Genomic DNA, 27,752 nt, shown 5'->3' with positions numbered 1-27,752 from the left:
ATATATATAAATTGCTGTCCAGTTGATTTCAACTCATAGCGACCCTATAGAGCAGAGTAAAACTGCCCCATAGGGTTTCCAAAGAGTGGCTGGTAGATTTGAACTGCTGACCTTTTGGTTAGCAGCTGATCTCTTTAGCACTGCGCCACCAGGGCATACTTATGAATTAGAGAAATTGGACAGCTTTATATAAGGTTCTCTGGAAGATAGCAAAACTGGAGGATATATAATGGAGCTTCTTGCCTCCATCCTCAAATCTATATATCAAGGCCCAGCTGATCAGAATCATCTACTTAGGGACTGGTAGAGAAGCTAGAACAGAGAGAGCAGAGAGTGGATGGGGGTGGGGGCTGGGGGTATTGGGGTGATCTTTGCTAAAATCTACTGAATTTCATTTCAGATAATTCAAAAAGAGATAATGCTTTTTACCCTTGATTTAAGGAGCCTTAACTGTGCAATGGTCAACCGCTTGACTGCTTACCAAAAGATTTGCGGTTAGAACCCACCTAGTGGCTCTGCAGGAGAAAGACCTGGCCATCTGCTTTCATAAACATTACAGCCAAGAAAACCCTATGGGGCAGTTCTACCCTGTCACGTGGGGTTGCTATGATTTGGAATGGACTCAACAGACCTGATAACAACAAACCCTTGATTTACAGTGCACAAAAAGAACTCAGAAACAGTTTCTTTATCCTTCATTCCCTCTCTGATCTTAGCAGGTTAAGCTAATATTATGAGTTTTCATGGAAACATATCCAGTATGTTATGAGTTTTGGAAATATTCATAAAATCATACGAATGCCAGAGTTGCAAGGGAACTAAAAAATTATCCATTCTAGGATTTTTTTTTTAACTCTGTTAAACATGGAACTCTTTAAAAGTACAACATTTCATTAAAATGCATTATCTAAATCAGTGAAAATGGAACTGTTCTTCTTGAGCCAGAGGGGAGACTCTGAGAGCCTTTATGTATCCCCCCATAGGGGACCCCTAGTACCCTCGGAACATACTTCGAAAACCATTGATCTAATTCAAACAGCTCATTTGAAAATTAAGACTGAAGCCATAAGTGGATTAAATGATTTGCCCAAGTTACATGATGAGTTAGTGACTGAACTTGAATAACCATTTGCTGTAAAGTTGATTCTGACTCACAGTGACCCTACAGGACAGAGTAGAACCGCCCCATAGAGTTTCCAAAGCTATAAATCTTTACAGAAGCAGGCTCATGCGGAGCAGCTGGTGGGTTCAAACTGTGAACTTTTGGTTAGCAGCCTAGCACTTAACCACTGTGCCACCAGGGATCCTTTAAACTTGAATGGGGACCTAAATATCCTTACTACTAATTCAGAACACTCTCAAATTCACCACACGAGGCCCCTCTCTGGGTCATTCTGGGATTCTTTGGGAATTAGCTTACCGTGAAGAGGCACACCTAAAACATTCTGCCCATTCATTTCCTGGACTATGCATCTTTGTTATCTGCTGATATCATCCACACCTAATTGCTTGGCACTAGCCGGGCGTCTTTACCTACACAGGGTCTGTGGTAGGGATCCCAAAGGAGAATCAGAGTGTGGGAAATTTCCTTTTGATTTAAATGCCTTAAATGCTTCTAGACCCAGATCCTTCTGAAATTAAGTTCCACTTTTTATTTATGATTATCTTCTTTTCCTGTGAGCATCTTTTGTGTTGAAAACAAGACTGGAGTCATTTCCAGCAGATGTGCTCTCTGTGGAGAGAAGATTGTGTCTAAATAGGCTACTTTTTCAAGTTTTAATTGGCCTAATTACTTCATGTTAGTAAAGTGCTTTGAAGAAGAAAGGTGCTATATTAGTGTTGCTTGCTATTTTCCCCCCAACGGTATTTGCTGGTTTCTTAAATTGCCTCTCTTGAAGTGACCTAATAATCAAATCGCTAAGGAAGCCTGCTTCTGCTTTTTTTTTTTTTTTTTTGATTTGTCTTTTTCTTTTTTATAAAATATCATTATTCAAACATAAGGAAAAGTTGGGAGACTGGTGACTTAGAGAACATTCTTCTCTTTTGGCTACTTTGGTTTTCCTAGTGTCTTTCTAGAGTTGAGGTTGAATTGGGCCTTTACTCTCTGCCTGTGTCCTAGATTCTATCTTTGTAAGTGTTGAAGCCCGGCCTCCTTAGAGGCCTCACTCTGCCAGTAAAATGTTCTGCTGTGAACCTGTCTAAAGACCAGGGCTCACTGGGGACTCCAAGAGAGCACTGTACTCCCTTGTGACAGGGACAAGAAAGAAAATGACCCACCCTTACATTTCATCCTGCCCCTGCTGCCTCCACCTCCCAGCAGAAAGCAGGTGGAGGCTCCAGTAGGGAATTGTTTGGTGCTGTTTGTGAAGACAAAATCCTGAGGAGGTATTTATTCTCTTGTGACGCCAGACTTGCTTTTCTAATAACAGAGATTTCTTTCCCATACTTGTAATATGGTAAAGACATGACTTCATATTCAAGGAAACAGTCTTGATTCCCAAAGTAGATGAGAGACTAGCTTGTCTGTGGGTGGGAGAAGGAGGCATCCCTATCCTTTCGCCCAAATGCAATAGATGGTTCAACTCCAGAAACATAGGATGTAACACACTTTTATTAATAGCTGTCATATGTTGACAGCTTTCTACATTCTAAGCACTGCTAGGCATTAGTCATACATTTCTTCCAGTTTTCACCAACACACAGGCTGTTTTTACAGGTGAGAATGTAGCAAGTCAGACAAGATGGGCATTTGCCTAAATCACATAGGGAGGAAGTGAAAGAGCCAGAATTGGAACCTAAACGTGTCTAATTGCATAGCACTAAACCAAGCTTCTTCCAAAATTAGCACTTATCATGTGGCAGGCTCAGGTTGTGTATCTCATCTGATTGTTACCTTAGTTCTGCAGGCATCTTCCATGGTAACTTCGCTGTGATCTTTGCATTTGTTAAGTTCCTTACAGATCTTGGTCTAGGAAACACGTTTAGAGATGTTAAGCAAAATTGTTCAGGTCACACATCTATTAAGTGGCAGCGTCCCAATTTGAACTCAAGTGTCATCTGTTTTTGTTTTAATTTCAGTGGCAATACCATGCTTTAATTTTATGCCATCAATGAATCTTAGTTTATGGACTGATATTAGTTACAGAAGTCCAAAGGTTCACATTGCTAGTTAGACCGTCGAGTGATCTGAGAAAGGCTGAGAGGCTGAAACATGGGTGAACAGGTTATCTGGTTTGTTGATTAAATTGCTCAAAACTTTCTAGACCTAGATTTTTCTGCAGTTAATATCACAGAGTTATTTATGATTATATTATTTTTTTAGAATATATTTTGCAATGATAGTAATTAAAACCCCAACAATAAAAAATTGTGAACATTGAACAAGGATACTATATTAGAGGCACCATTCCAAGTAATTTTCATGCGTTAACTAATTTAATCCTAAGAATAACTCCCATAAAGTTGGTACTGTTGTTAATCCTACTTTGGCAGATGAGAAAACATGGAGGAAGGTCAATGAATGGAAATAAAACGGAGTCTTAACTGTAAATGAATTCTGGAGCAGGTCTTTGGGGAAGAGAAAAATCCTTCTGAGAATGTCAGGATTTTATTTCCACACCCTTGTATCATAAAACAGTACTTTGTGATCTGAGGGCCTGTAGTAAATCAAACAACTCCCATTTTCAACATCATGTACCTCTTCCACTCATTGGGTAAAACTGAACAGCGATGGAACCAAAAAGAAAATGGAAAAAAAAGTTAAGATTGAAAAGATGAACAACAAAATCTGAGGGGTGAAATTATCAGAGGAGGAGTCCTGGGTGAGGCTGGAGGAAAAGGAGGAAGGGGGCTGTTAGAGGCAGATTGTACAGATCTGTACAGAATCTCATGTCTCTTTGAGAATTAGTTGCCTTTTTGAGAATTAGTTGTGCCTGAACCATCTTCCAACCTCCAATTCCTTTCCCTCTGAGTATCTGAACAATTTCCTGAAATCATAGAAACCTAGGGCCTCTAGTACATAGACTGGATTTATAAAACAAAACAGAGTATTGTTTTGCTGTCTCTGGCCTGGCTCAAAAAGGCCAGGTATACTTAGGTCATTTTATGATACAGAGAAACAGCTCATAACAGAACAAGGGGATACTGCATGGTTTAAAATGAGGAAAGGTGTGCATCAGGGTTGTATCCTTTCACCATTCTTATTCAATTTGTTTGCTGAACAAATAATCTGAGAAACTGGACTATGTGAAGAAGAATGGGGCATCAGGATTGGAGGAAGACTCATTAACAACCTGCGTTATGCAGATGACACAACCTTGCTTGCTGAAAGTGAAGAGGACTTGAAGCACTTACTGATGAAGATCAAAGACCACAGCCTTTAGTATGGATTATACCTCAACATAAAGAAAACAAAAATCCTCACAACTGGACCAATAAACAACATCACGATAAAGGATTTCATTTTACTTGGATCCACAATCAACGCCCATGGAAGCAGCAGTCAAGAAATCAAACAACATATTACATTGGGCAAATCTGCTGCAAAAGCTCTCTTTGAAGTGTTAAAAAGCAAAGATGTCACTTTGAGGACTAAGGTGTGCCTGACCCAAGCCGTGGTGTTTTCAATCACCTCATATGCATGGAAAAGCTGGACAATGAGTAAGGAAGATTGAAGAAGAATTAATGCCTTTGAATTATTGTATTGGTGAAGAATATTGAATATACCATGGACTACCAGAAGAACAAACAAATTTGTCTTGGAAGAAGTGCAGACAGAATGTTCCTTAAAAGAGAGGATGGGGAGAATTTGTCAGATATACTTTGGATATGTTATCAGGAGGGACCAGTCCCTGGAGAAGGTCATCATGCTTGGTAAAGTAGAGGGTCAGTGAAAAAGAGGAAGACCCTCAACAAGATGATTGACACAGTGGCTTCAGCAATGGACTTAACACAGCAATGATCGTGAGGACGGCACAGGACCAGGTAGGGTTTCTTTCTGTTGTACATAGGGTTGCCAGAGTGGGAGCAGACTTGAAGGCACCTAACAACAAGTAGCTCATGTACCTTTTGTTGATTTGTGAGAAAATCACAAAGGATATTTGATGGTATAATGAAAAGATGGAATACTGGGTTGCTTTTATTGTGTCTTTTTGTTTCTTTTCTCAGTTAACCACCATACATTTCATGGTGGCAGATAAATCAGATTAAGCTGGTGTTCTTCAATTTATGCACTGTATTTCAATGAAAAGTTTTATTCAAATCAGATTTTAAAAATGGAATCCTGTTTTGACATGGATTTAATTTTTAAGTTTGATTTTTTCCCATTTTAACTTCAAAAAGTATATTCATTATTTCAAATTGATCTCCAAATGGGGCCACATCAAGTATTTGCAATGTGTAAACAAGTGTTTATAAACAATGTCTTTCACTGGGGAAACCATTGAGTTAAAGTTCCCTGCTCTCTTGGCACACATATTCCATTATTGGTACTGTGAACTTCCTATTGCATTGTATCAAGAGGCACATAATGTCTGGTTAGCTCTCCTTTAGGGATGTTGAGATTGATCAGTGGGTTCAGGTGGTCCTCAGTGAGGTCCATCTGCTAAAAATTTCCATCAGCCACTCACCTGATGGATTTTAGGTAATCATTGTCTAAATCCCTTATTACTTTATAAGTTGCCATTTAGTTTATTCCAACTCATGGAAACCCCATATGTGTCAGAGTAGAACTGTGATCCATGAGGTTTTTAATGGCTGATTTTTTAGCAGTGGATCATCAGGACTTTCTTCCAAGGCACCTCTGAGTGGATGCCAACCTCTAGCCTTTTGATTAACAGCCAAGTGCTTAACTGTTTGCATCATCCAGACACTCTCTTATTTCTTCAGGGATTGCAAAGTGATGATTTTCCAAGTCTATCAATCATTTAGCACTGATTAACTGGCATTACTCTATAAAGAACTTTTCCACAGAGAAAAGTCATGTTTATAACTGAAAGGGACTGACATAGTTGATTCTCATCATTCACCGTAGTTATGTTTTATAAAGTCTCTGGCAACACTGAATTAACTGAAACAGTCTCATGCATCAGGCGACTTAAATTTTTCTCTGCTCTTTACCTGTGCATGTCCTTGAATGGGTGCAAAAGTGCTGCAGGTATTGATTTTGGGATTAGAGATAAAGTTTAGTAAGTAGGCAAGTTCGCAAATAGAAAATCTGCCAATAATGAGGCTCAACTGTATATAATTCTGCTCATTTTCCTAATAAGAAAAACTGAGTGCTAAAAGAAATGCGCTGACTTGCTCAAGGCCACACAGATAGCCACGCTGTAACCTGGACAAGGATCGTAGTACACCAATACCGTCCTTTCATGGCCACTAGATCAGTAAGAAAAGAGCCCTGGTGACACAACAGTTAAGCACTCAGCTGTTAACTGGAAGTCTGGCAGTTTGAACCCATGCAGAGGCTCGCAGGAGAAAGCCCTGGCAATCTGTTCCCATAAAGATTAGAGCCTAGAAAACCCTATGGGGCAATTCTGTTCTATCTCATGGGGTCGATATGAGTCAAAATCGACTTGGGGCACCTAACAACAACAACAGATCAGTAAGAGGCTTACCCTCAACTAGATCAAGCATCCCCAAGTCCATTGTCTACAGGGGCCAGGCTGACTCAGAATGAGTGCATCAGGGCTGTGTAATAGAGTGAGAGGGGTGGGGCCTGTGGCCAAAATAGGGTCCTTGGGAAAGAATGTAAATTTCCGAACTTTAAAACACCTTGCTAGGCAACAGTACAAACCGTTGAGTGCATCTTCTTAGTAGATGGTTTCGACTGTTTTCTCAGACAGTGAGAATTCACAGACCTCTTCTCATTACGGCTGTTAAAAAAAAAAAAAAAAAAACATTGCCGTCGAGTGAATTCTGACTCATAGCAATCCTATAGGACAGAGTAGAACTGCCCCATAGAGTTTCCAAGGAGTGCCTGGTGGTTTCAAACTGCTGACCTTTTGGTTAGCAGCCATAGCTCTTAACCACTACGCCACCAGGGTTTCCATTAGGGCTACAGAGAAATGAAAACACAAAGATTAATTGCTAAAGTAACGCACAAAAGTAGCAGCATGGCCTGGGAAGGCAGTCACCGTATAAAGAATAGGCAGTTGAATTTTTTTTCTCAATTTACAAGTTGTAAATGGGGCACAGTCATATCTTACCCCTAAATCAGCTTTCATAGACGTGTATATTATAAACACAATGAGAAGGGTATTATACAGGCCATAAGTAAAATGGGGCAATCATAAGTTGCTTTCTATCTTTACTGCTACTGTTCTGGAGTGCTTCCACCACCCCCTTGATATTGAGTCCCTCAGATTGAGCGTCCTGGGCGCAAGGGTTAAGAGCTCCAGCTGCTAACCAAAAGGTTGAGGCTCAAACTCACCGAACAGCTTACACAGGAGAAAGACCCAGAGATTTGTTCCAGTGAAGATTACAGCCTAGAAAATCCTGTGAGGGAGGTTCTGCTCTGTCACGTGGGGTCACAATGAGTCAAAATTGACTCCATGGCACCTAAAAACAACAAAAACAAATTCTCCCTCATATTAGAGCCCAGTGGTTAAAAATTAGAGTCCGAAATTAAACAGACCTGCCACCACTTAGCTTTTTAACCTTGGGAAATTAATTTAACTTCTCTAAAGGTCACACGGCAACAGGTTTTTTTTTTTTTTTTGGTTTTCTCTAAGTCTTAAACATCTTCAGTTGTAAAATGGGGATCCTGATATTGAATGCCTCATAATGTTGTTTTAAGGATTGAAGGAGACAATTAAATGAGGCTTAAGTGAAATAATGCGTGTACAGGCCTTAGTATTTTGATTTTTGCAAAGTAAGCACATGTTATTTAGCACTGATTCCACCCCTTCAGTTACAGAGAGAAGAGAAAAAAATTTTTTCCAGGAGTTGAAGTTTGTTACTTCTTCGGGTTTATTTTTTTCAGCTATCTGACAAGTGTAAACCACACTTTAATTTGTACCAGAGACGTTTTGCCAACTTTTAAGAAAAAATGTAATGACCCAGCAGTTGTGTTAATTGGAAAAGCAGTGTGAATTCGCACAGCGCAGAGAGGTTGCCCCTGAATGTCCCCCAGGAAGTGAGCTAGAGCAAAGGTTGGAGCAGGGTCTGCAGGCCGGAAGAGAGCACTGGAGCAGAGCAGGCTATTCTCGCTCACTGTGTGGCCCTGAAGCCTGACCCTGGTGCTCGCCCAGGTGTTCTGCAGGTTTCAGGAGAGGATGCCGCGTTACCTTTAGTTAGATTGGACTTACCTGTGGTTACAAGGGAGCGCTGGTGGTATAGTGGTCAAGAGTTTGGCTACTAACCAAAAGGTCGACAGTTTGAATCCACCAATCGCTCCTTAGAAACCCTATGGGGCAGCTCTACTCTGTCCTGTAGGGTCACTGTGATCACAAGGAGGTGGGGCTACTGAAGAAAGCCTCACAGTGGTAAACAGCGAAAGCCCGGGGAGGCAGACAGCCTTGTGCTTGAATCATGGTTCCTTCACTTCCAATCTGTGCAGGAAACCTGATTCCTTAATCTTTTATGAGACTTGGTTTTCTCATCTCTCAAAAATACTTTTCCCACATACCTATTAGGAGCATCAAATGGTGCAATGTCTAGTAAAATTTTGGCACACAAACACAGAATTGATGCAATCACCACTGCTTTTATTTTTCATGTCCTAAATCGACCATTTTCTACTAATGAGAGGATTAGGCAGCCTGACAGGTACTTGACTCTCAAATGCTTTGCCTGTGTTGGTTAAAGAGTGTTTTGTGCTCTAATGGAAGCCTTAGGTACAGGTGAGGGAAGTGGGAGCAATCAATTGGTTATCCAGATACTCGATTCCTTTAATACATTTGAAGCCCTGGTGTCTCAGTGGTTAAGAGCTCAGCTGCTAACCAAAAGGTCAGCAGTTCGAATCCACCAGGGGCTCCTTGGGAACCCTATGGGGCAGCTGTACTCTATCATGTAGGGTCACTGGGGGTCAGAATCCGCTGGATGACAGCAGGTTTAGTTTTTTGGTTTGCCAATGTCCCAAACAGGGAGTGAGAGGGTCATATAGAGTAAGGCGAATGTCTTGGTGAAGTCTAACACGAAGGACACAGAGGTACCACTTTAAAGTAAATATACAATTAATGACCTTTTTTTTTATTGCACTTCAGGTGAATGAAGGCTTACAGAACAGTAGTTTCTCATGAAACAGCAGTACACATATTGTTTTATGACATTGGTTAACAACCCCGTAACATGTCAACCCTCTAACTTCTCAACCTTTTTTTTTTTGGTGAAAATGCACATAGCCAAAGATACACCATTTCAAAAATTTCTACATGCACAGTTCAGTGACATTGACTATGCTCTTCCAAAATGTGCTGTTATTCTCACCTAAGATGAAGGCTTACAGAACAAAATAGTTTCTCATTTAACAGTTTACTACAAATGTTGCCCTGTGACAATGGTTAACAATCTCACAACACATCAACAATATCCTTACTCAACCTTGGGTTCCCTATCACCAGCTTCCTTGTCCCCTTCTGCCTTCTGGCCCTTGTCACTGGACTACTATACCTCGTTAGTCTCATTCGGAGATAACTTCACCACTGAGCTAATAGGGTGTCTGGGGGCCATACTCTCGGGGTTTCTCCAGTCTCCTTTAGGCCAGTAAATCTGGTCTTTTTTTTGTGAGTTAGAATTATGTTCTACATCCTTCTCCAGCTCTGTCCAGAACGTTCTGTTGTGATCCTGGTCAGAGCAGTCAGTGGTGGTAGCCGGGCACCATCTAGCTGTACTGGACTCAGTCCGGTGGAGGCCTTGGTAGCTGTGGACCATTAGTCCTTCGGACTAATCTTTTCCTTGTATCCTGTTCTCTTCATTCTCCCTTGCTCCCAAAGGGATGAGACCAGTGGAGTATCTTAGATGGCCGCTCACAGGCTTTTAAGAGCCCAGACGCTACTCACCAAGGTAGAATGTAGAGCATTGTCTTTATAAGCTGTGTCATGCCAATTGAGCTAGATGTTCCCCGAGACCATGGACCCCACAGCCCTTCGCCCAGTAATTCAGTCTCTCAGGGAGTTTGGATGTGTCTATGGAGCTTCCATGACTTTTCCTTATACAAGCTATGCTAGTTTCCCCTGTATTGTGTACTGTCTCACCCTTCACCCAAGATACCACTTATCTATTGCCTATTTAGTATTTCCTCCCCACCCCTCCCATCCCTGGGAACCAACAAAGATTGTTACATTTTGTGTGTGAACTTTTTCATGGGTTTTTACATTAGAGGTCTCATACAATATTTGTCCTTTTGTGATTGACTTATTTCACTCAGCATAATGTCCTCCAGCTTCATCCATGTTATGAGATGCTTCACAGATTCATTGTTGTTCTTTCTCGTTGCATAGTACTCCATTGTGTGTATGTACCATAGTTTGTTTATCCATTCATCTGTTGATGGGCATCTAGGTTGTTTCCATCGTTTTGCTATTGTGATCAATGCTGCCATGAACATAGGTGTGCATATGCCTATTCGAGTGATGACTCTTATTTCTCTAGGATATATTCCTAGGAGTGGGATTGCTGGATCGAATGGTATGTCTATTTCTAGCTTTCTGAGGAAGCGCCATATCATTTTCCAAAATGGTTGTATCATTTTGCATTCCCACCAGCAGTGCATAAGAGTTCCGATCTCCCCGCAGCCCCTCCAACATTTGTTATTTCCAGTGTTTTTGATTCGTGCCAGTAATGCCGGGGTGAGATGGTATCTCATTGTGGTTTTAATTTGCATTTCTCTAATGGCTAGTGATCGCAAGCATTTCCTCATGTGTCTGTTGGCCATTTGAATGTCTTCTTTGGTGAAGTGTCTGTTCATTTCCTTTGCCCATTTTTTAATAGGATTATTTGTCTTTTTGTTGTAAAGGTGTTGGATTTTCTTGTAGATTATGGAGATTAGACAATTAATGACTTTTTAACCCAATGTAATCTTCCTGCCTGCTCTTGTAAGCTTAAACATTTGCTAAGCACAATCCTACCCATTATTCTAACCAAACAACCAGATGTTATAATAGAAATACTGTGGATTTAAAATCAAATAGAACTGGGTTCAAATTCTAGCTTTGCCTTTTGTTATTTGTGTGACCCTGAGAAAGTTCTGTAACCTCTCTGACCTTCTGCTTTATCATCTTTAAATTAGGAATAATAATGCTGGCTGTACAGGCCAGAGGGTTAAATGACAAGAAAGGGTCTAACATGGTAGCTGGCTTCTAATAGGTGCAGGAGAGATATTAGTTTCTCTTCTGCAATCTCTGCACCACCCTCATGGGCACCTCTAGTGCAAGTCCAGCCACCGCTAAGAAGCCTTCCGCAGTTCCAGTGTTCATCTTGATTTGAGAAGGAATGTGTGTTGCTTTCTGTGATTGAACTCTAAGCCTGCTTACGGGTTTCAGTGTAGTCTCACCTATTTCCACTGGACCAACGGGAGGTGATGTTGTACTTACCAAACCTAAATTTGAGACATGCGCTCTGCCAAGGGAAAAGAATATTTCAAATAAGGACAGTTCCAGGAAACACTAGGAATATCCTTGATGTTAGCTACAACTTCACTACATGGATAGCTACAGATGGCATGGGTTGTGGGAGGGCATGTGAGCTCGTTATATTATTTCCTGTTTTCTTTATCTTTGAAATATTTTGTAGTTAAGAAAATATATATTTTATAGTTGAAAATTAGACAGACTTGGATTTGAATCTTAACTCTACCGCATACAGGCTGAATGACATTTAAAACAAGTTGCTGGTATTCTCTGAGCTTCAGTTTCCTTGGTAGACAGATAGAGACAAAGGAACATAGCTCTTCCAGTTGTGAGGATTAAAGAAAACAGTGTATTTCTTGAGTCATAGGTGCTCAAAGACTTTTCAAGTTCACAGAGTTAGATCCATGTAGGACTTGCTCTTCCAGTCCCCTCCCACCCCACCCCATCTAATATTTGCTGATTGATTGAATTAATAGGTGTTAGGAAAGGAGTTATCTAAAAATACCTTTACCACCCTGCAACTGTATCTTCTTTTCCCTTATATAAGCAGTCGTTCTTTCCTACCTTTTTTTTTTACCTGCTACTAAAAATTAACATTTGAAGTTACCAATCACTCCAAAGTCAGTATAGATTATTGAGAATGCTTTTTTTTGTCGTATTTGTCAACTTCAGTTTTGATGATAAAAATGGAGAATGTTGTATTACCTTTAAAACTAGGTACTACTGTACTAAATGCCTGAGTCCTTCCCTTTAATTAAGTTTGCAAGTGTGTGTGTGTTTGTGTGTGTGTGGCAGAGGTGGGGTAAAGACGAAAGAGGAATAATTTTGTACTTTGGACAAAGGCTCAAACACACCTACTGTTGTGAGGATGGTACAGGAATGGGCAACTTGATGGCACCTAACAACAGCAGTATGCTTGAGTAAATCTGTTGCAGTCAAGTCGATTCCGATTCATAGCACCCCTATAGGACAGAGTAGAACTGCCCCATAGGGTTCCCAGGGAGTGGCTGGTGGATTCGAACTGTTGATCTTTTGGTTAGCAGCCTAGCTCTTAACCACTGCACCACCAGTAGAAGGTCCCAGAAACAGTAAGTAATCTGAGTTGGCTGGACTCCTTGAGCCTGAGGGAAGCATCGCCAAGAGGTGGACAATGTGCAGAACAATGAGAAAGCTACAAAATTCTTTCAGTTTGTAAATTCCCTAGGTACAAGGGTCCCTATCTTATTCCTCTTTAACACTTGTCCGAGTTCCTGGTATATAGAAGACACTCAAGCAATGTTTGAAGAACTGAATTAAAAATAAACCTTGTATCTATTATCTAAAGTCAGCCAGGAGAGAAAAAGGCCTGGATCAAATGACTCAGGAGATGGAATTCTGCCCTTTTCCAAAGAGGCAATTACTTCATGTTATAGTTCACCCCGTCGTTTATTTTATTTTCCTGATATATAGCCCAAATTTTACCTTTTCTAATTCCTTCTAACTCCCCTAGGCTATCACTTTGATATTTACACTGTCAAAATATTTATAGACCATTAGATTGTTCCTACTTAGGCGAGAAATATCTCCATAGCTTCTTTAATCTTACCTCATAAGTCTGTCTTTCTGTCGCCTTCATCATTTCTGTTGCTCCTCTCTGGACCATTTCCAACTTCACTACATCAAGTTAGTGTAAAAGCCGCCAAATTGGAGTTTAGGATTCCTGAGCTGGGGGACAGCTGTCCTGTCAATGAGATGCAGAATATCTGTACGTATTTCTTAAAAAAAAAAACGCTTACCCTGAGGGACTGAATTGCTGGGCGGAGGGCTGTGGGGACCATGGTCTCGGGGAACATCTAGCTCAATTGGCATGACACAGCTTATAAAGACAATGTTCTACATTCTACCTTGGTGAGTCGTGTCTGGGGTCTTAAAAGTCTGTGAGCGGCCATCTAGGATACTCCACTGGTCTCATCCCTTTGAGAGCAAGGGAGAATGAAGAGAACAGGATACAAGGAAAAGATTAGTCTGAAGGACTAATGGTCCACAGCTACCAAGGCCTCCACCGGACTGAGTCCAGTACAGCTAGATGGTGTCCGGCTACCACCACTGACTGCTCTGACCAGGATCACAACAGAACGTTCTGGACAGAGCTGGAGAAGGATGTAGAACATAATTCTAACTCACAAAAAAAGACCAGATTTACTGGCCTAAAGGAGACTGGAGAAACCCCGAGAGTATGGCCCCCAGACACCCTTTTAGCTCAGTGGTGAAGTTATCTCCAAGGTTGACCGTTCAGCCTGGGAGTGGACAGCCCCGTAAAACCAAACGAGACCACCGAGGTACAGTAGTCCAGTGACAAGGTCCAGAAGGCAGAAGGGGACAAGGACACTGGTGATAGGGAACCCAAGGTTGAGTAAGGGTATTGTTGATGTGTTGTGAGATTGTTAACCATTGTCATAGGGCGACGTGTAGTAACTGTTAAATGAGAAACTATTTTGTTCTGTAAGCCTTCATCTTAAGTGAGAATAACAGCACAATTGGAAGAGCGCAGTCAATGTCACTGAACTGAAATGGTGTATCTTTGGCTATGTGTGTTTTCACCAAAAAAAAAAAAGCTTGAGAATTTAGAGGGTTGACATGTTGTAAGGTTGTTAACCAATGTCATAAAACAATATGTGTACTACTGTTTCATGAGAAACTATTTATTCTGTAAGCCTTCACCTGAAGTACAATAAAAAAAAAAACTAAAACCGCTTAGATCTGTTGTATACTTGTTGTTGTTATAGTGTGTCCTTGAGTCCATTTCGACTCATAGTGACACTATAGCATAGAATAGAACTGTATTGCTATGCGTCAGAATCGACTCAATGGCAACGAGTTTTTGGTTCTTTGGTAATCTTTAAGGGAGAAGATCGCCAGGTCTTTTCTCCTGCAGAAGGGTTGGTGGGTTTGAAATGCCAACCTTTAGGTTAGCAGCAAAGTGCTTAACCACTGCGCCACCAGGGCTGCTTGTTGTATCCTTAGTTATCTGCTGATTTTTCCTTCTCCTCCATTAGACTGAGAGCTCTACCAAGGCAGGATGAAGATTCTGATTCATATTCTCAGACCCTTGCAGAGGTTGAAGCAGCGTGGTGGTGTTATGTGCCATTGAGTCGGTTCTGACTCATAGCGACCCCATGTACAACAGAATGAAACACTGCTGGGTTCTGCACCATCCTCACAATTGTTGCTATGTTTGAGCCCATTGTTGCAGCCACTGTGTCTATCCATCTCCTTGAGGGTCTTCCTCTTTTTTGCTGACCCTGTACTTTAACAAGCATGGTGTCCTCCTCCAGGGACTGATCTCTCCTGATAACATGTCCAAATTACGTGAGATGAAGGCTCGCCATCCTTGCTTCTAAGGAGCATTCTGGCTGTAATTCTTCCAAGAAACATGGTAGATCCAAACAAATATTAAGTACATAAAGTTGATGATATAAAATATCACTCCTCCTCCCATGTTACTTAAAAATAATTTGATTTGGTCCTAAATGACATGATTCTTCCTTTCCCTTGTTCTTGTCTTTGCCTTGTGATTTAAAAGAGATCATATTGGGGGCATGTAGCTGATGCTGATGTAAAGCATTCTTGTAAGACACTATCTTCCATCATAGGAAAGTAAACTTCTCTTTTACGTCTTTGAGTTTCTTCTTCTTTTTTACTATTTTAATTATTTAGAGGGAAATTGTTTTGCAGATGGTTTTTGTTTACATTTACACTTCCAACAGCCTATGCATTCTAGGAGAACCTTGAGAAATTGATTTAGTAAGATGGAAAGTTTCAGTCCATTGTAATAATCTGTTATTTTTTTCAGCCTTTATTTCATATTCTTTAGTTTTTCCTGCTGTGACACAAAGGAAACTTTCTGGACAAGGTTTAAATGAGAAAATTAAATGACAATTTTATTTTAGTTCTTTGTACATTTTTATCAATTTTTTAATACACCATATATACAAAACATATATTTTGGGGTTGGGGTTTCTATAAAGACTTAGGAGCCCTGGTGGCATAGTGGTTAAGAGCTCAGCTGCTAACCAAAAGGTCAGCAGTTCAAATCTACCAGCTGCTCCTTAGAAACCCTACGGGGCAGTTCTACCCTGTCCTATAGGGTTGCTATGAGTCCGAATCGACTCGATGGCAACAGGTTGTGTTTTTTTTTTTTTTTTAATCAAGACTTATACTGATATTAATGGTAGAAATTTTTAAATGAAACATTCCTGGATTTGGAGACGTGAAAACGTTTATTGTATGTTTATTCAATTATGAGTTTATTTTGTTTGAAAACAGGTCAATATTATTTAAAAGCTCCAATTATATATATATTTTCCATTTATCCCCTCAGTATTTTATGTGATAGTAAAGCAGGTATTCCTGGGCCCATATTGTTACTGGAGATATTGAAACACTGGAGATTTAAATATCACATACTGAAATGATTCCTTATTCTAAGCACAATCTGAGTGAAGAAATATGACTTGTTTTCTATATTATCTGAATAGGTATTCCCCAATAGCAATAAGAACATCCTCTTAACATTTCAAACAATAGTGAAACTTCTAGTTTTATATTTACTTTCTTATATCACGGTCACTTACTTATATTTCACATTGCTCAGATGTCTTTTGCTTCTAGTTTGTGGTCTGACAAATTCTGAGAATCTATGGCTAATTGAAACGTGCAAAGCATATATGTTTTTTGCTTTAGTTTTTCAGATGTTGTCTGGAACAGGAAAATAGCTATCATTACTGCTGTTAAAACCTCATCCTTGTCATTGTGGTGATATGGATCTTGATTTAGTTTCCAGTGCATCATGGGAAGAAGGAATATATATAGCAATTGGAGTACAATGCTTTTGTGAGTTCATGATACACTTTCTTTATGCTATCAGAGATGTCCCCATGCTGCCTGGACAGGCACTGGACAGACTTGAGCCATCTCCACCAATTTGATAATCAGTCACATCAGAAAATGTACTTGGTTTGAGTGATATCTTGTGAGAAAGCAAGCAGGTCCTTTATAGATTTCCATTCTATTTGGTACAATTAATAAGAAGCCCTAGCCTTTGTCATGAGCTCTTTGCTTAGGGAAATTTTGGGGTCTTGTCAGAAAGGGATCAAAGATGATGGCATTCCAGGGAAAGAAAGAGAGGTTGGCATCAGTCAATCAGCAGCTTAAGTGAATGACAGGGGTGGATTCTTTTTAACTCCCCAGTCGTCAGGTATTGAAATAAATGATCGTGCTACCATTGGTGTCACCAGAACATGTCTTCTGACACCTCTGGCAATTTGTCTCTCAACTCTGTTTCATTTCTCATTTTCAGTCTATGTCAGGGATCTCTTACTCCTGCTGCAGGGTTATTGCCAGTATGTGTATGTGTATAGTGTGTGTGTGCGTGTTCCTTGCTCTTTTTAAATAACAAGTTCTACGATAGGCACAGAACGTGAATGCTTCTAATTTCTCTCCTGGAAATCTCAGTTTGATGTGAACTGAACAGAAGATGAAGAGGGTAAGAATGCAATTAACAGTGAGTGACTGTAACACCTTCTCAAAGGAGAGGGAGCAGGAGAAAAAAAACAAAATCAGCCCTAGTGCTCGGTGTTAATTTCCATGTTGTAGAAATACAATAACATGGCCTGGCAACAGCACCCTCAGGAAAGAGCCAAGTTTTGGTCAACATCCCAGGCCGGCCAGTTGGTTCTTCATCAGTTGTTTATCACTGCCTGGCACGACGGTACATAGTTATTTTACATTTATTTCCTTTTGTTGGGACCTATGGTGGTGCAATAACAGGACACCTGAATTTCGTAAAAGGAGTTTTTTTTTACCCTGTGCTGTAAGCCTGTGAGTTTAGTGTGATTATCTAACATGGAATTTCAACTCAAAAACAAACGTATATACATAAATTAGATAAAACTAGTTGCTGTCGAGTCGATTCTAACTCATGGCAACTTCATGTGTGTCAGAGTAGAACTGTGCTCCGTGGGGTTTTCAGTGACTGATTTTTTAGAAGTAGATCACTAAGCCTTTCTTCTGAGAAGCCTCTGGGTGGACTCGAACCTCTAACCATTTGGTTAGCAGCCTAGTGTGTTAACTGTTTGCACCCCCCAGGGACTCCATACATATCTTTCAACACAGTAGCTGAGTTTTCTGTCTCTTCCTCTACTGTCCTTGGTCAGGCTGGTGCTCCATGCTTAGGCAGTTGAGAAGCGTAAGCTGAGAAGTAGTGTTTTATTTTTCCATATCTTCTAAGTTTAGCTGGTGAAATATAGGCTGAAATAAATTTTTGATACACTTAAATAATTTTCTACATGACTAACTTCTTCAGAATAAATTTTTTACAATATTTAGGTCAGTTGAGCATTTTAATCAAACCTTCAAAACCCTCATTTATTTCACTTAAATAGATCTCCTAACCATGTTCTGTACTTCCCTTCAGAGCACTGGCTATCAGTATTCCTTATACAAACACTGTTCTTTGCTGTTGGGTGCTAGGATGAAAAGGCTTTGGTGTCACAGTGTTCTGAACTAGAACCATGGCTTACCGATGACTTAACTTTATGACTAAAGCTGAATTATCTATCTTAAACTTATTAAGCCCCAAATTCTTCATCTTTAAAGCACTCTAATAATGCTTATGCAATGGTGTTATTGTAAGAATTAAATAAAACATTATGCTTGAAATACATAGTTTAGTATCAGGCTCATGGTAACTGACAACACAAGTCAGATACTGTATTGCCCTTCTGAGCCATTGTTCGTGATATTTCCTCTGTCTGGAATCATTCTTTTCCATTTTTCATACCTAAAAACTACCGTTATATCTCACGGAGAACTGGACCACTACAGAAAGCGTTACAATTCTTCCTGCTCTGATTTATTAAAACTAGGGCTTCACACACATCTGTTCAGGTTTGAGCCTTTGCTGAGAATTTGCATTTCTAACAAGTTTGTAGGCATGCTAATGTTGCTGGTTAGGGACCAATTCTGAGAACCACTAGTACAGCAGTGGTTCTCAAAATTTATTATATATAAGAATTACATGGAGATCTTGTTAAACCATAGATTCTGATTCAGTATATCTGGAGTGGAAATGCAAATTCTCAGCAGGGGTTCAAACCGGAACAACTTCGTTCAAAACCCTGATTAAAACATATTGACAACTCTCTCCTTTAGCCACAAACAGAGTTTTTAAAAATGTATTTACTTGTATTAGAAGTTCACTGAGGACAAGTACCATACTGTACACATTCCTCAATCCCTTATAACCCTTAACACAATGCTGGCACTGAGTAGACATTCAATAAATGTCTACTGAAAGGAATATTGTTATCACTAGATTTAACATGAATTGGCCTACAGCTGGTCTGGCTCAGATGGAGTCTGATCAACCATACAAGCAGAAATATTTAACACATTATTGACTCAATTTTTATCTTCTCTCTCCAAAGGCTGCCTGTTTATTGGTGAGGGATAGATTGTCATCTGATGTATTTTACTTAAGCGTGGCATTATGTAGTACACAAAGCTTCCATCACTGGTTAAATACAGCCAGTCAATGAAATGTATCATTCCATGAATGAATAATGGGACAAACTGTCTTCTTCTTTGGTTAGGTCCCATCCCTAATTTATCCAGTAGACCTTGATGCTTACAACTTCATCATATCATATTGTTTTTATCTTTCTGTCTATCCCACTAGAGCTTTTCAGGACAATGGCCATGATATTTCCATTTATATCTCTTTAATGTAGTGCCTGTTACATAGGAGGTGTTCAATAATATCAGCTGGATGAATGAGTAAATGAATCAGTTCTAATAAAAAAAGATATGTTGTTGTTAGTTGTCCAGTCGATACTGATTCTTGGTGGCCCCATGTGTAATCAGCATGAAATTAATGAGAGAAAAAAATAACATTCCTTTAGAGAACAACTAGGTGGATTAAATGGGTTATAAAATTAAAAGACCTGCCATGGCTCTAAATATTCCTAACCATGCTTAGCCCAAATGATATACCTTTAGGAAATGGCCGTTAAAATATCAAGGACAAAAATGACTGAAAAAGTGAATGAGTGAACTATATCCAGAGAAGGTAGCTAGTAGGTGGCTAAGCAATGTTTCAAAACCAGATCTCTTCCCAGTTAAGCATTATTACTCCTTCCTCATTGTATCCACAGTCTTTTGTACATCTTGTCATAGGTCTTTTGTATAATTCTTAACTTGCAGGCATTTTGTAATTTTACCATGACACTTTCCTCAAAACTGTCATTAAGATTGTATAGTGAGTTATTTCCCTTTCCTTCAGAATTTTAGTAGTTGATTAGTACTCTGCTATCCATCCCGATCGTTCTAAAATGAATCTTTCCTATTTGTTAGTAAAAACTTTTCCTTTTGGTAGCACAGACCAACTCCATTAAAAAGAAACATTGTTATTCTGCTCAGTTTGCATCAAATAACAAATCTTTGGTGGATGCAAAAAATTAGTCATTAAGAATCAGTCATCTGCTTCTCTAATCTCCTTCAAGTGCCATATCAAATTGGCAGATACCATTGGATTTTTAAGGAAAAAATCTTTCATGTGAAAAAGTGACATTAAAGTTTTATGTCCTCTTCTTGTGGCCCAATAAACAATATTAATGACAAAGTATGCAAAGGATTGATAGGTCCTCCCTGCAAAAGGCTCAGTTATAGCATCCTGAGGAATTCTGCAGGCTAAAATATGAGCCCTACAGTACCTCTGCAGGCATAAATTATTTGGTTTTTCTTCTCCTTGAAGGAGAGCCTGTCACTCTAAAGGCAATTTTTCCCTTTGATCCTTTGTACTGTAATTTCATGCACTCATTGCAGTGCACCCTCCCACATAGAACGTGTTCTTCTCTCCACTCTTAGCGCTGAAAACCAGTCCTTCCACCAACATAACCAAAGAAAACCAAACTCGTTGCTGTTGAGTTGGGTCCAACTCATGGTGACCCCATGTGTTACATAGTAGAAATTATCCATAGGTTTTCTTGACCATACCATATTTTTATGCAAATAATGTGGGTCTTTTGCATTTGTTTGCTGGACATGCCCTCTCCCTACAGGGTATTTTCATTAAGTGTGCTATGCACATTTTTTTTTACAGCAGTTTGTAGAAGAGGATTGGCATAGAGGCACTTGTAGGTGCCTCACAGGGGGAGGACGTGGCCAGCAAACAAACACAGAAGGTGGTGTGTTATTTGTGTAAAAATACGGAAATCTTTTTGGAAGTAGATCACCAGCCCTTTCTTCTGCAGTTCCTCTGGTGAGTTTAAACTGCCAAGCTTTAGGTTAGTAATCTAGTGCAAAACATTTGAGCCACCCCAGGGACCTGACATCCACCAGCCAGTTGCACAAAGATGGACATACTCTAAGATGAGTAGTATTTTTTTCCTCTTGTCTTATCCAGATACGTTCAGGGGCATCTCATGAGAATAGGGGACAAAATTGAGACAATATCTGAAAGTGGAAGTTTCTTAAGTAAATGCCATTGGATCCATCTCTGGGAGTAATATTAGTGTTCTGCTGACCAGCTCTCCTATTTTACAAATAAAGACACTGAGGCCCCACTTAATAAGGAAATGCAACTAGCAATGGCAGTGTGAATGTGGCAAATTTCTTTTGTGAGATGCTTTGGACAGTTCTTTCTAGAATGTTCTGGATTGTTTATTGTGTAAGTGCTAGCTGATTCTTTTGGATATCACTCAAGAAGGCCCTCCTACACAATTTTCCTATAGATCTACCCAAAACATCACCCTTTGAAAGTCAGTCATTTAAAGCCTGACAACTTAGCATCTACCACAGTGGAATTAGGCCTATGTGTTGTTCTTGTTGTTGTTTTTATTATTATTATTAAACCACTGCTGTCGAGTCAATTCTAACTCATAGCGACCCGTAGGGTTTCCAGGGAGCAGCTGATAGATTCGAACTGCTGACCATAGCACTTAACCACTGTGCTAATTATGCAACCAGGGCACCATTATTAGTTGTAGTAGTACTAATTATCATCTTCATTAATGTTATTATTATTGGCAAGATGTTTAATATTTTTAAGCCTCAGTATTCTTGCCTTCGAAATGGGCATAATAATAGGAACCGCGGAGAGTAAATGTAGAGAGCAAGCTAGGGAGTTATATAAAGTGTCTAGGACAGGTGTGGTGTATGGTGACTCCCCACCCCCAAAATGAGATGTCGTTAATGTTTTCGTTACTGTAAGTGAATAGACTATCCACTAGGACCGAAATAAAATGTTTAAATCATTATAGGCTCTTCATCCTTAAAAAGAGTCTACCAAGTAAATAGATTACAAGGAAGATAGATGTAGGAGCACGTCTGAAGCGAGAGCTCAGGAACAGTCCAGAGAAAACATGTAGACTGGAAAGAAGGTGTTAGAGGACATCTGCGTAAGTCACTTCTTGAAGATATGGCTACATTTAAACATGCCAAGACAGAGCAATGTGAACAAATAAAAATGCAAAAAATATATATGTACAAAACACCACTAGGTTGCTTTGGGGACTTGGATCATTGGATCTTAAATGTGTGGGGGCATTTGTGATTGTCAGTTGGCCCTACAGTCAGAAATTCCAAAGGTCCTTCATTGCATGAGACAATCCCATACTTTGAAGAATTTTCTAACCACAAATAAGCAAAAATACACCCAAGTTGGACACAAAATGGTGATGGTGAGTGTAAGGGTAGTGAAGAGGCATGGAGAAATGAGGATGATTGGGGAACTTGACAAGGGTGAGGAGCGGGATTATTTTTTATGCCATGTAAATAAGTGAAAATGTAGACTGGAGAGGGAGAGGGAGAGAATGATTGTATGAGAATGAGTTTTTAGGTAAAATATGGAAAATATATAATAATTTTCAAACTTCTGTACTCATTTGTACCTTTACCCTACTACAAACTTATCTCCACTTCTCTGTCTCCAACCAGGAGAAAAGTTTATACAATATTAGCAAAAGCTAGCCTTAATCTTATAACAGCCCCAGAAAACACAATTTGAGATTTTAGAAAAGAAACACTTAAGAAATTAGAACTTATAAATATCACTGTTTCATTAGCTTTTGTTCACATTTATTTATGTTCCAAAGCAGCTTAGTATAGTAGTTGATTCTGGCATCAGAAATGAGGCGGCCTGGGTTTGTATCTGGACACATTACTTGTTTCTATGATTCTGACTATTTATTTATTCTCCCTGTGCCTTGAGGTTTGTTTTTCCCCCTTTAATTGTTATTACTTATATGTTCATAGAGTTAGAGAATTACATGCAGTAATACATATGGAGTGCTTAAAACATTTGCTAGCATAACACTGAGCATTCAATACATGTTACCTATTGTTGTTAGCTATTATTCTAAGTAAAGCAAACTATTAAAATAATTTGAGGAACATTTGCCGAGTTATGTTGCAAAGATCAGAATGGGAAGACAATAACCTTAAGAAACAAAAGAAAACCTGGAACACAGGTCAAGGTTTTAGAGATCACCTACGTTCAAAATTAGACAGTTTGAAATTTGTGTTTTAATTCAGCATCAAAAATTAGACAAGCTATTCTCAGGAATTTATCCTAATGCTTATCTTAATATTTTTTCATTAACAATTTAACACAGAAACTAGGCCATAGCTATTTCTGACAGTGGCAGTACAATCTCCTTCTCCATGTTTTTAGCCCTTCACTCTTCTCTCATTTTTTCTCCCCTGCGTTTTTCAGACTTTTTTTGTGATCTTAGTCTTAATTATGAACTAAGATCTATACTAGACTGTTTCTGAAATGGAAGAAATAAAGAAAAAACGTAACTGTTATTTATCTATTCCTTGAAACTCAAAAAATGTGCAGTCCTTTTTGGTTAGAAGATTGATGTATCCATGATGAGAGTACACAGAAGTCCAAGACAGAAGATGGACCTCTTTTGAGAGGGACAGATTGGAACAGTATAGAAACATTTGGGTTTCACTGGATCAGGATGCTGATTGTATGGCCAGATGGCCTTGCTGTTATTAATATTTTTGCTTCAACTGTTTACATGAAATTGTGAAATTAGCTGCAATTCCTTGATCCTAATATTTTACTCTCTGTAAAATGGACATTAATAATGACCATATTTCTTTTAGGGTAATAAATTTTCTGCTGGAAAATGAATTGGTGTTAGTGTGTCTGTCTATAATTTAAGGCACTAATGGTTTCTTATGTATTATTATTCAGTTATGGTGCACTAAAAGAGACTAAATTATAGTTGTAGTCCGATCATAATCTCTGTGGCCACAGCTGCTATTTAATTGCCTGGCTGGCATATTAATATTTTTGTAACCAATGTTTCCATGCCTCATATCCATTGGGAATGAATATGACCACCCAGCATTTATACCCACATCTTGATGGCTTATTGCTCAAGTCTGCTGAGACACATCTCAATATCTGACAAAGCACCTTCTTCAACCTAAGAAGCTTTTCTTGGAGTCCACAACTGGTGTTCACTTGTGCTCAAAAACAAGTACACATTTCTTCTCTGCCCCTTCTCTCTGGCTTGGAGACGTTCAGCCATCTGGCTTTTACTCTGAGAAGCTACCAGTTTCATCAGTGTTCTTCCTTGCTGCATTGGGAGAATGCTGTCCTAACCAGGATTCTGTCTCCTGGAGCGCAGAGGGCTGCAAACAGAGCTACAGGGCACCACATTGCCTTCAGTCCTTGTTGGAGGCCTTCTGCTCTCTGTTCTCAGCCAAAATGGAGGGAAGACCTCCAAAGAGGTCAGGATCGTCTGAAAGGCTTCCCTGGCTGGGTGCCATATGCCATAATGTCATTTCCATTTCCTATCTCTCTCTTCTCTCCACCAGACAACCAAATTTTCTTATTGAGTATTTCCTTACCCACTGCCATCAAGTTGATTCCAACTCATGATGACCCCTTGTGGTACAGAGTAGACTGCTCCATATGGTTTCCTTGACTGTAATATTTATGGAAGCAGATTGCCAGGCCTTTCTTCCATGGTGCTGCTGGGAAGATTTGAACCACCAGTAGGGGAGCACAAATCATTTGCACCAGCCAGGAACCTTGAAGGTTTCCTTACTGCTGTGAAACCCATTTATGCAAATGAGAAGTTAGCATTCTCATTGGCTGTTTCCAAACCACTAGTAATAACAACAAAGCAATGGTAGCAGCAGCAATGGGAAAAGCAGCAGGAGTAACAAATTTAGTGGCAGTGATTATCAATAAGAAAAATAATAATCATAATAGTAGCCAGAAGTCAGTGACTGCTGACCATGGACCCTACACTCTGCTAAGCACTTTTCTTTATTATCTCATTCAGTTCTCAAAACCCATCTTTGAAGTTGGTGTTGTCTTTTACGGGGATCAAAAATAAGTAAATAAATAAAATAAAAACTTCCTTTCTTCCTCCACTTTCTTTCTGATGGCGCTGATTGGAGAAAGTAGCTTGTCTCAGTAAGCAGGCTGGTTTCCTTATGCATCCCCTGTGAACTGGAAGACTTGTCCACCCACTGCTTGGCACGGCTCACCAGCTTTGGGCCTTTCCCAATGAGATGATCAGAGAGCAGATTACCTTCTGTGCCAGCAGATAAATCTATAAAGGACGGAGTTGACTGGGCATACTCAGTTTCTTCTCCCAGACTCACCAATTAGATAAGTCCCTCTCCTTTCCAAGAATGCAGTGAATGAAGGTGTGGAGAGAAGCTATGTCTTAGTTACCTAAGGCCATGGTAACAAAAATACCACAAATGAGTGGCTTTAGAAAACAGAAATTTATTGTCTCACAGTTCAGGAAGCTAGAAATCCAAATTAGGGTATCAGTTCTAGGGGAGGGTCCCTCCTTGTCGGTAGCCCCAGGCATTTCTTGGCATTCCTTGACTTGTAGATGGTTCCTCACTTCTCTTCCCCTGTGTATGTCTATGTCTATTCTGCTCTTTTTATAAGACATCACCCATGAGTGATTAGGTTTAGGACCCACCTGACTTCAGTATGACCTCTAACATAAAAAAGAAAACCCCTATTTCCAAAATCAAAACCAAAAATAAACCAAACCCGTTGCCATCAAACTGATTCCAACTCATAGTGACCCTATAGGACAGAGTAGAACTGCTACATAGGGTTTCCAAGGAGTGGCTGGTGGATTTGAACTGCCGACCTTTTGGTTAGCAGCCAAGTTCTTAACCACTGCACCATCAGGGCTCCCCTATTTCCAAACAGGGTCATATTTACAGGTATGGGAATTGGGACTTTAAAATAGCTTTTTTGGGGCGGGATACACAATTCCCAAACAAGCTGGAAGGGTCCCTTCCACAGATGTTTCTCCTGGAAGAGGACTGCAAATTTCTATTTTGCAAATATAAAGCAAGTGGAATGAGTGCCCCCCAATCTATCCCACAGCAGCTAATATTTTTTCCGTTTATAGGTAAGGAAACAAAGACTTTGAGAGTGAATTAAACTCCCAGAGAGTCATTGATAAAAAGTAAAAGACTGAGACTTTCAACCCAGGTTACTTAGTCCACAGGGTCCATGCTTGTAACACCACCCTTAATGCTTCTGTATATATTTGAAGAAGGGAACAGGAAAGTGAAGGCATTTGGGCTGATTCACAGACTGGAAAGAATTGCTTTTTTTGAAATTATTGCTGGGTTAAACCCACCCTAATTAATAAGCATGTAGACTAGTTGTAGAGGAGTAAATACATTCAAGGAAAAGAGTGTTACAGAATTCACTTGCATTTGTTAGAGCCACTAATACTATTGAAAACATGCCCTGTTGCTGTTATAAATGTGTGATACAGCATTTCCTGAATACAAATGTGGTAGGGTACTCCGTGTTAGCGTATAGCATAAAGTATAAATGTGGCAAACTCATTTGCACAGATTTTGGCAAGTCCTCAATATTTCCCTTCAAGTTCATTGCCTCTAACTGCAAAGTGTAACAACCCATAAGGTATATGGAAACTGTGCTGAAACACTTCTTGGGTGCTGTTATGTGTTTACATTTAGCATTATTATAGGTTGCAAAATTTTGATCACCCTGGAAACAGTGGGGGTCTGTTCGTGGAACGAGCTGAGAATTGAAAGAAGAGGCAGATTCTGATGCCTAGTCACTCCTCCTCCTCCCACACACATCTCTCTTTCTTCATTGAGACATTGTAAGTGGATTTGTCTTCAAAGTCACCCAGCTTTGGGGACCTTCTCTGAAGATACTTTTGTAAAGCTCATCCATAGCAATTTCCAGAGCACACTTTTATCTATAACTTCAAAGTAAGAGGGTCTCCATGGCATCATGAATCCATCACGCAATCCCAACACCCATGGAGATGTACTTTGGAAATGTTTTTAGTCTCTTCTCACACTTGGTTCCTATAAATGATAAGAGCAGTGCTGATTTTGAGGTACAACACGTATGACTAGTGGAAAATCATATCTGAAAAAAAATTTGGAGATTTTGTATTTTCCCTTTATAAATTCTTAACTATCTAAGTTAGGTTGCCTAGGTGTCCACTGAGGACTAATTAAGTTGACCTTGCAGTCACTGTGTCTCCATTATTTAAAATCATAACTGAGTAAGTTCTGTTGGGGCAATTAGGAACTCAAAACACTAATGTAGGCATATTGCCATAAGGAAGTCGGCCAGAGGGCTTCCTGGATAAAATCCTAAATGCAGTAAGTATCAACCTAGGCTTACACTTAACTATTTCGCTGCTCCTCCAGTGGTAGTGCTCTGCAGGGGAAAGCTGTTAATGCATGGACTATATAGAGCCCAGTGGAAGGCTGGCTCTATCCAGTGACTGTGAGAATAAACTCAAGTTGAACTCTTATAACAACGACAGGTGAGATAGATTGGCATTTGAGATGAAAAAAGAAGAATGCCCAAGCAAATTCACTACATGGCTTATGTTATACACGAGAAACACAGGGTCATGTAGGTAAAGTCCCTTTGCAAGTCCTTCCACTAATACAAATAGTGTCACAGATGAAACGATCTCATCATGAATTCCAGAACAAATGTGTTTAGTGCCCCATGCTTGCTTTTGTATTTTTCCGAATCAAATGGTTCTCTCCTTCTGCTTTTCTGTAGTGCCACTGGGTACTTAATATTTACTGTCTCATATTGCAGCTATTTATATACATTTCTTTTTCCCTATTTACTAGCAG

This window comes from Trichechus manatus, unplaced genomic scaffold (genome assembly GCF_000243295.1).
Source record: "Trichechus manatus latirostris isolate Lorelei unplaced genomic scaffold, TriManLat1.0 scaffold00006, whole genome shotgun sequence".
Lineage (NCBI taxonomy): Eukaryota > Metazoa > Chordata > Mammalia > Sirenia > Trichechidae > Trichechus > Trichechus manatus.
This window is presented reverse-complemented; position numbering follows the sequence as displayed.